The sequence below is a fragment of the Coregonus clupeaformis genome, chromosome 6 (genome assembly GCF_020615455.1).
Source record: "Coregonus clupeaformis isolate EN_2021a chromosome 6, ASM2061545v1, whole genome shotgun sequence".
NCBI classification, from domain to species: domain Eukaryota; kingdom Metazoa; phylum Chordata; class Actinopteri; order Salmoniformes; family Salmonidae; genus Coregonus; species Coregonus clupeaformis.
Window position 1 is genome coordinate 52,875,972 of NC_059197.1, and position 6,000 is coordinate 52,881,971.

The following is a 6,000-nucleotide window of genomic DNA, read 5'->3' on the forward strand; positions in this document are numbered from 1 at the left end:
TGGCGTGTTCAGATATACACGCATGCCTTTTGGACTTAGCTCCGCCCCAGCTGCTTCCAGAAGGTGATGAGCACCATCCTCGCTGGAATACCTGGGGTGGCGGTCTATCTGGATGACATCGTGGTCCACGGCCCTGACCTCCACATCCATGATTATCGACTCCACAGAGTATTCAGTGCTCTACTGCGGAACAACCTGACCTGAACGGTGGAAAGTGCACCTTTGCAGCTCCAGCCGTCGAGTTTGTGGGCTTCCGCCTGTCGGCCAAAGGCATTGCCCCCACTCATGTCGAACATTGAAGCCGTCCACCGGATCCCGGAACCGACCTCAGCCTCTCAGGTGGCCTCATTCTTGGGCATGACAGCTTACTACCTCCGGTTTCTGCCCCACTACTCTCAGACCACAGCGCCCCCTTCGCCAGCTCCTCAAGAAGGATGAGCCATGGGCCTGGACGGCAGCCTGCTCAGACGCGGTCCGCTCACTGAAGAGCCAGCTCACCACAGCCCCAGTCTTGGCTCACTTTGACCCCGTCTGCCACACCATTGTCACATGTGGACGCCTCAGCTGGAGCACTAGGAGCTGTCCTCTCACAGCTGCAGAATGGCATTGAGAGGCCCGTCGCCTTCGCCTCAAGGGCCCTGAGCCCCACAGAACAACGGTACTCTGTGGGCGAACGAGAAGCACTGGCCTGTGTCTGGGCGTGCGAAAGGTGGCACCTCTACCTATATGGCCGTCTGTTCACACTCCGAACCGACCACCAGTCCCTCACAACGCTACTGTCAGCATCAGGAACTGGCCACAAGCCACTTCGGCTGCACAGATGGGCCGACCGCCTCAGACAGTATGACTATCAGCTGAAGTTCACTCCGGGGAGGGATAACGTGGTGGCAGACCTCCTCTCACGCTCCTTTGACGCTCCCTACTCAACCGTCTTGCCAGACGACAACGAAACAGAGCTTGTACAAATGCTCTACGCTCCTCTTCAGTCAGTCGTCTCACTGGAGGAGCTGAAGCAAGCATCGGAACAGGATCCCACACTGTCTACCCTGCGCACCTACATACGCACTGGATGGCCAGCACATGTGCCGGAAGAGCTGGCGACTTTCGCCAGAGTGAAGCACCGAACTTTCTTGCTGGGAAGAAGTCTGTGTCTCTCGAGGGTTTTGCACTGTGGTCCCGAGTGGCCTGCGTGCGCGTGTTCTATCCATGGCGCACGAGGGTCACTTGGGCATAGTCAAGGTCAAACAGCGATGTCGAGACCTTGTGTGGTGGCCAGGCATCGACCACGACATTGAAGCCCTGGTCAGGGATTGTGCTGCATGCCTCCTCAGTGGGAAAACAGGACAGTCCGCCCCACCCCCCTGCAGCCTCTCGCATGGCCGTCCCACCCCTGGGAGCACATCCAACTGGACATCTGTGGCGAGATCCATGGACACGCAGTCCCTCACCATCAGCGCTTCCTGGTGGTGGTGTATGACCTCCACTCTAAGTGGCCAGAAGTGGTTCCTGTCGGAACTGTCACAGCACAGGCCATCGTGGACATCCTAGACAGCCTGTTCACAAGGTGGGGCCTACCCCTCACCCTTACCACGGACAATGGGCCCCAGCTAACCTCTGCCGAGTTCTCCTCATATCTCAGCAACAAGGGAATCAAACACATCCGCACGGCCTACTACAACCCACAAGCTAACGGAGGGTGGAACGCTTCAACCAAACGCTGAAGAACGGCATCAGAGCGCACCTGGTCCAGGGGTGCAGCGTTCCAAACTGCTTTGAATCAAACGCTAATGCACTACAGAGCAAGCAAACACACAACAACACAGGTCTCCCCGGCATCCCTCATGCTAGGTCGTGAGATGGAACTGCCACTGGACAGACTCAGAACACAGAGAGTAGCAGAACCGGCGACTAGGCGCACCCAAGAACAGCAGGCAGTGACCAGGCACCAAAGAGCAATGAAACAGCGTTTTGACAAGGCACACAGGGTGAAGAAGTCGATCATTCAAGTGTCAGACTGGGTCCGAGCCCGACGGCCTCAGCGGTGCAACAAAATGGCCTCATTCTGGTCGGACCCCTTGCAGGTCAGTCGACAACTGGGGCCCGCCACATTCATGATGAGCAATGGATCACGCTGGCACGCCAGCCGCCTCAGAAAAGTCCTGCCCCTCAAGGAACACGAAGGCACACAAAACAGACATGCAGGCCAGAGACGCCACCGGATGGACCTCCTCCACCACTACCACCTGAGCCCCAGCCTCTGTGGGTTCCCCAAGGGCCAGAGCCACAAGCGGTGACGGTGGAAGAAAGGCCTATGCGGGCACGAACTCGCCCTGCTTATCTGGGGACTACTTAACCTCTTTTCATTCTTAGGCTCCGTTAGGTGTCTTAGTCAACCTCCAGGTTAATGGACTGAACTGGCTAGTTTGGAGAGTCCATCCGTTTAAGGGTTAATGTTTATTTCTTACAGGTATCACTCTAGGTTCTTGCCCTATGGACATTTTATATATGGTACCAGTCCCTGGTTTTGGAAGGGGGGGAAATGTTATGTATGGTACGACGTGCTGTACGTCGTACTGTACGTTGTTATGGTTTACGACAGTGTGCTGCGTTACGGATGAATGGGTTGTCAGAATGCGTGGCACATGTCATTAAACGACAGAGTGATGTTCAATGTGAAACTGTGCAGATGTCCGTTCTTTTACAACTAGGCTAGATATAACACTGCATACTCAAAAGAAAGATTAAAATCTCACCTTTCTGGTAAATATTTTTATAAATTCCTGCAGTGTAGTCACTTTTGAGGACACAATCTCAAGTACACAATACAAATATGATAAAAATATGAAATATTTTATATGATGTATTTCCTATTCAGCAAAACTGTATGACTAAGGCTTGAAATAACGTATATGCTTTCTAAATATAGTATAATCAAATTATAAAATGACTAATTATAAGATTTCACCTTCCTTATAACTGTAAAATACATATTTGTATGTTTAGTGTTTGCATTCTTTCTAAAGTTATCTCTTGATCGAAACATCTGCCCCCATCGTTGTGAATGTCTCACACAGCTCTAGCTTGGCTTTCTGAACTCGTTAGGAACTCGCCTTTCATCTCATACTAATCGTCTTTGACAAACATAACGTTATTATATATTAATTATTTTAGATTAATGACTATAAATTGATCTCAGAATGTGGTACCGTGCTGAAACTACTCTCTCCGGTTGCGCAATGACGTAACGATTGCAAGCATGTGCTTTGTCAGTGGCTGTGACATAGGGTCCAGCCAGGAGTTGATGGACAGTTGGAAGAGCAAATTCAATGGTAGGAGGGACATCCCAGCTTCAAGTGGTTTCAGATTTCACACCCTACTTCACACAGGCTCAGAAAATATACTACTGTGTCCCGTGGGAACCAGGGCTATTGCTCATTGCAAGCCATTTCAATCTATGTTGTCCACAGAACGATTTATAAGCAAAAATGTGGGTCGGAACTGGTACCAGAACCACGCAGGTCCCCTAAACAGGGTCTTTACATCTAAGAGGGTTTTTTAAGGCCTGCAGTGTGAACAAGGCTTTAGAGACCCAGATAGACTCACAGCTATAATCGCTGCCAAAGGTGATTCTAACATGTATTGACTCAGGGGTGTGAATACTTTCATTTTTAATAAATGTTTAAACATTTCTAAAAACATGTTTTCATTTTGTCATTATGGGGTATTCTGTGTAGATGGGTGAAAAAAAATATTTAATCAATTTTGAATTCAGGCTTCAACACAACAAGATGTGAAATAAGTCAAGGGGTATGAATACTTTCTGAAGGCACTGTATATCTGGGGAAGGGTATAGAACAATTTCTAGAGTGTTGAAAGTTTCCAAGAGCACAGTGGTCTCCATCATTGGGAAAATTTAAAAATGAGGAACTAACCGGACTCTGCCTAGAGCTGTCCGTCCGACCAAACTGAGCAACCGGGCAAGAAGGACCTTGGTCAGGGAGGTGACCAAGAACCCAATGACCGGACAGAACTACAGATTCTGTGGTCTGATGAGACAAACATTTTACTCTTTCGCATGAATGCAAAGCGCTATGTCTGGAGAAAACCAGGCACAGCTCTTCACCTGTCTAACAACATCCCTACAGTGACGCATGGTGGTGGCAACATCATGTCATGGGGATTATTTTCAGCGGTAGGGACTAGAAGACTGGTAAGTATAGAAGAAACAATGAATGGAGCCAAATACAGGCAAATCCTTGATGAGAACCTGCTTCAGAGTGCAAACGACCTTAGACTGGGGCAAAGATTTACGTTCCAATAGAACAACGACCCGAAGCATACAGCCAAAGCAATGCTGGAATGTCTTCAGAACAAGAATGTCCTTGAGTGGACCAGCCAAAGCCCAGACTTTAATCTCATTGAAAATCTGTGGAAAGACTTGAAGATTGCTCTTCAATGCCGCTCCCCATTGAATTTAACAGAGCTTGAGAAAATATGCAAGGAAGAATGGGAGAAAATCCCCAAATCCAGATGTGCAACGCTGATACAGACATGCCCAAGACGACTCAAAGCTGTAATCACCGCCAAAGGGGCTTCTACAAAGTATTGACTCAGGGGTCTGAATACTTATGTAAATGAGATTTCTGTATTTCATTTTCAATAAATTTGCTAACATTTCTAAAAACAGGTTTTCACTTTGTCATTATGTCATTATCACACTCTAAAGTCGGAGTTGTGTTCTGATTTTGAGGTGGTCCCTGATGAATTTGTAATCCAAAAAGGGTTTCCCCAGCTCCTGCCATCACAGGAGGTTGGTGGCACCTTCATTGGGGGAGGACAGGCTCGTGATAATAGCTGGAACGGAATCAGTGGAATGGTATCAAATCACATCAAAGACATGGTTTCCATGTGTTTGATGCCATTCCATTTGCTCTGTTCCGGCCATTTCTATGAGCCGTTCTCCCCTCAGAAGCCTTCTGTGCCTGCCATAGTATACTATACCATTGGGGAAATGGGTCTGCAGTAATACATAAAGGAAAAAGATCACATGACTTCCACTTAGAACGACTAGACATTAGTTGTTTCCCAAATGGCACCCTATTTCCTATATACAGTAAAGTGCCCTATGGGCCCTAGTTAAAAGTAGTGCACTAAATAGGAATTAGGGTGCCATTTGGGATGCATAAATTGTTTACCCTGTTCACTGTTCAGTCATTAAGAAAAGCCTGCATGATACAAATGATTGTGGAGCATCCTCAGCCTCTTCCTCTGCCCCTTCCATAGCCTAATTAGCCACACAGAGACCATAAGCACTTGAAACTGAAATGTGCTCTAATTTACACACTGTTGATAATAATGGGGATCGAGGCAATCAATTGTCACTTGTTGGCTTCTCTTGATTTTCAATTACAGGGTTAATGGCAAGACTGTAGGCAACATGTGGTCTCTGTGGCTCAGCTGGTAGAGCACGAGCCTGTAACGCCAAGGTAGTGGGTTCGATCCCCCGGACCACCCATACACAAAAAAAAAAAAAAAAATGTTGCATCAGCATGACTGTAAGTCGCTTGTGGATAAAGTCTGCCAAAATGGCATATTATTATATTTTATTATAACATTACTGTAGGCTGTGGTAGAGAAAAGGTTTAAGGGTTTGATCTGGTTACCTAGCAGAATAACAGAGGTAGAACTATTCTTATTCCATCTTATAGACACTATTAAATAAAGAGTTGAGAACCTGCACTTGTACAAAAATTAACCTCACATTTAGTCTACACACACATCCATTTGGATCATAGAACTATTTTCCCCATGGTATTCCACCTGTATTAGCCTAGAACGCAGCACGTATTACTGGAATAAGAAATTGATTAAACACTGCATTGCAACATGTACTGAGCAGATTGAAGCATCTTGCATGTGATGAGCCATATGGACTCAAAGACATGCACTATCTGTAGTATGTGCCAGAAGATGTTTGTTGTGTTTATACTTAAAAACATC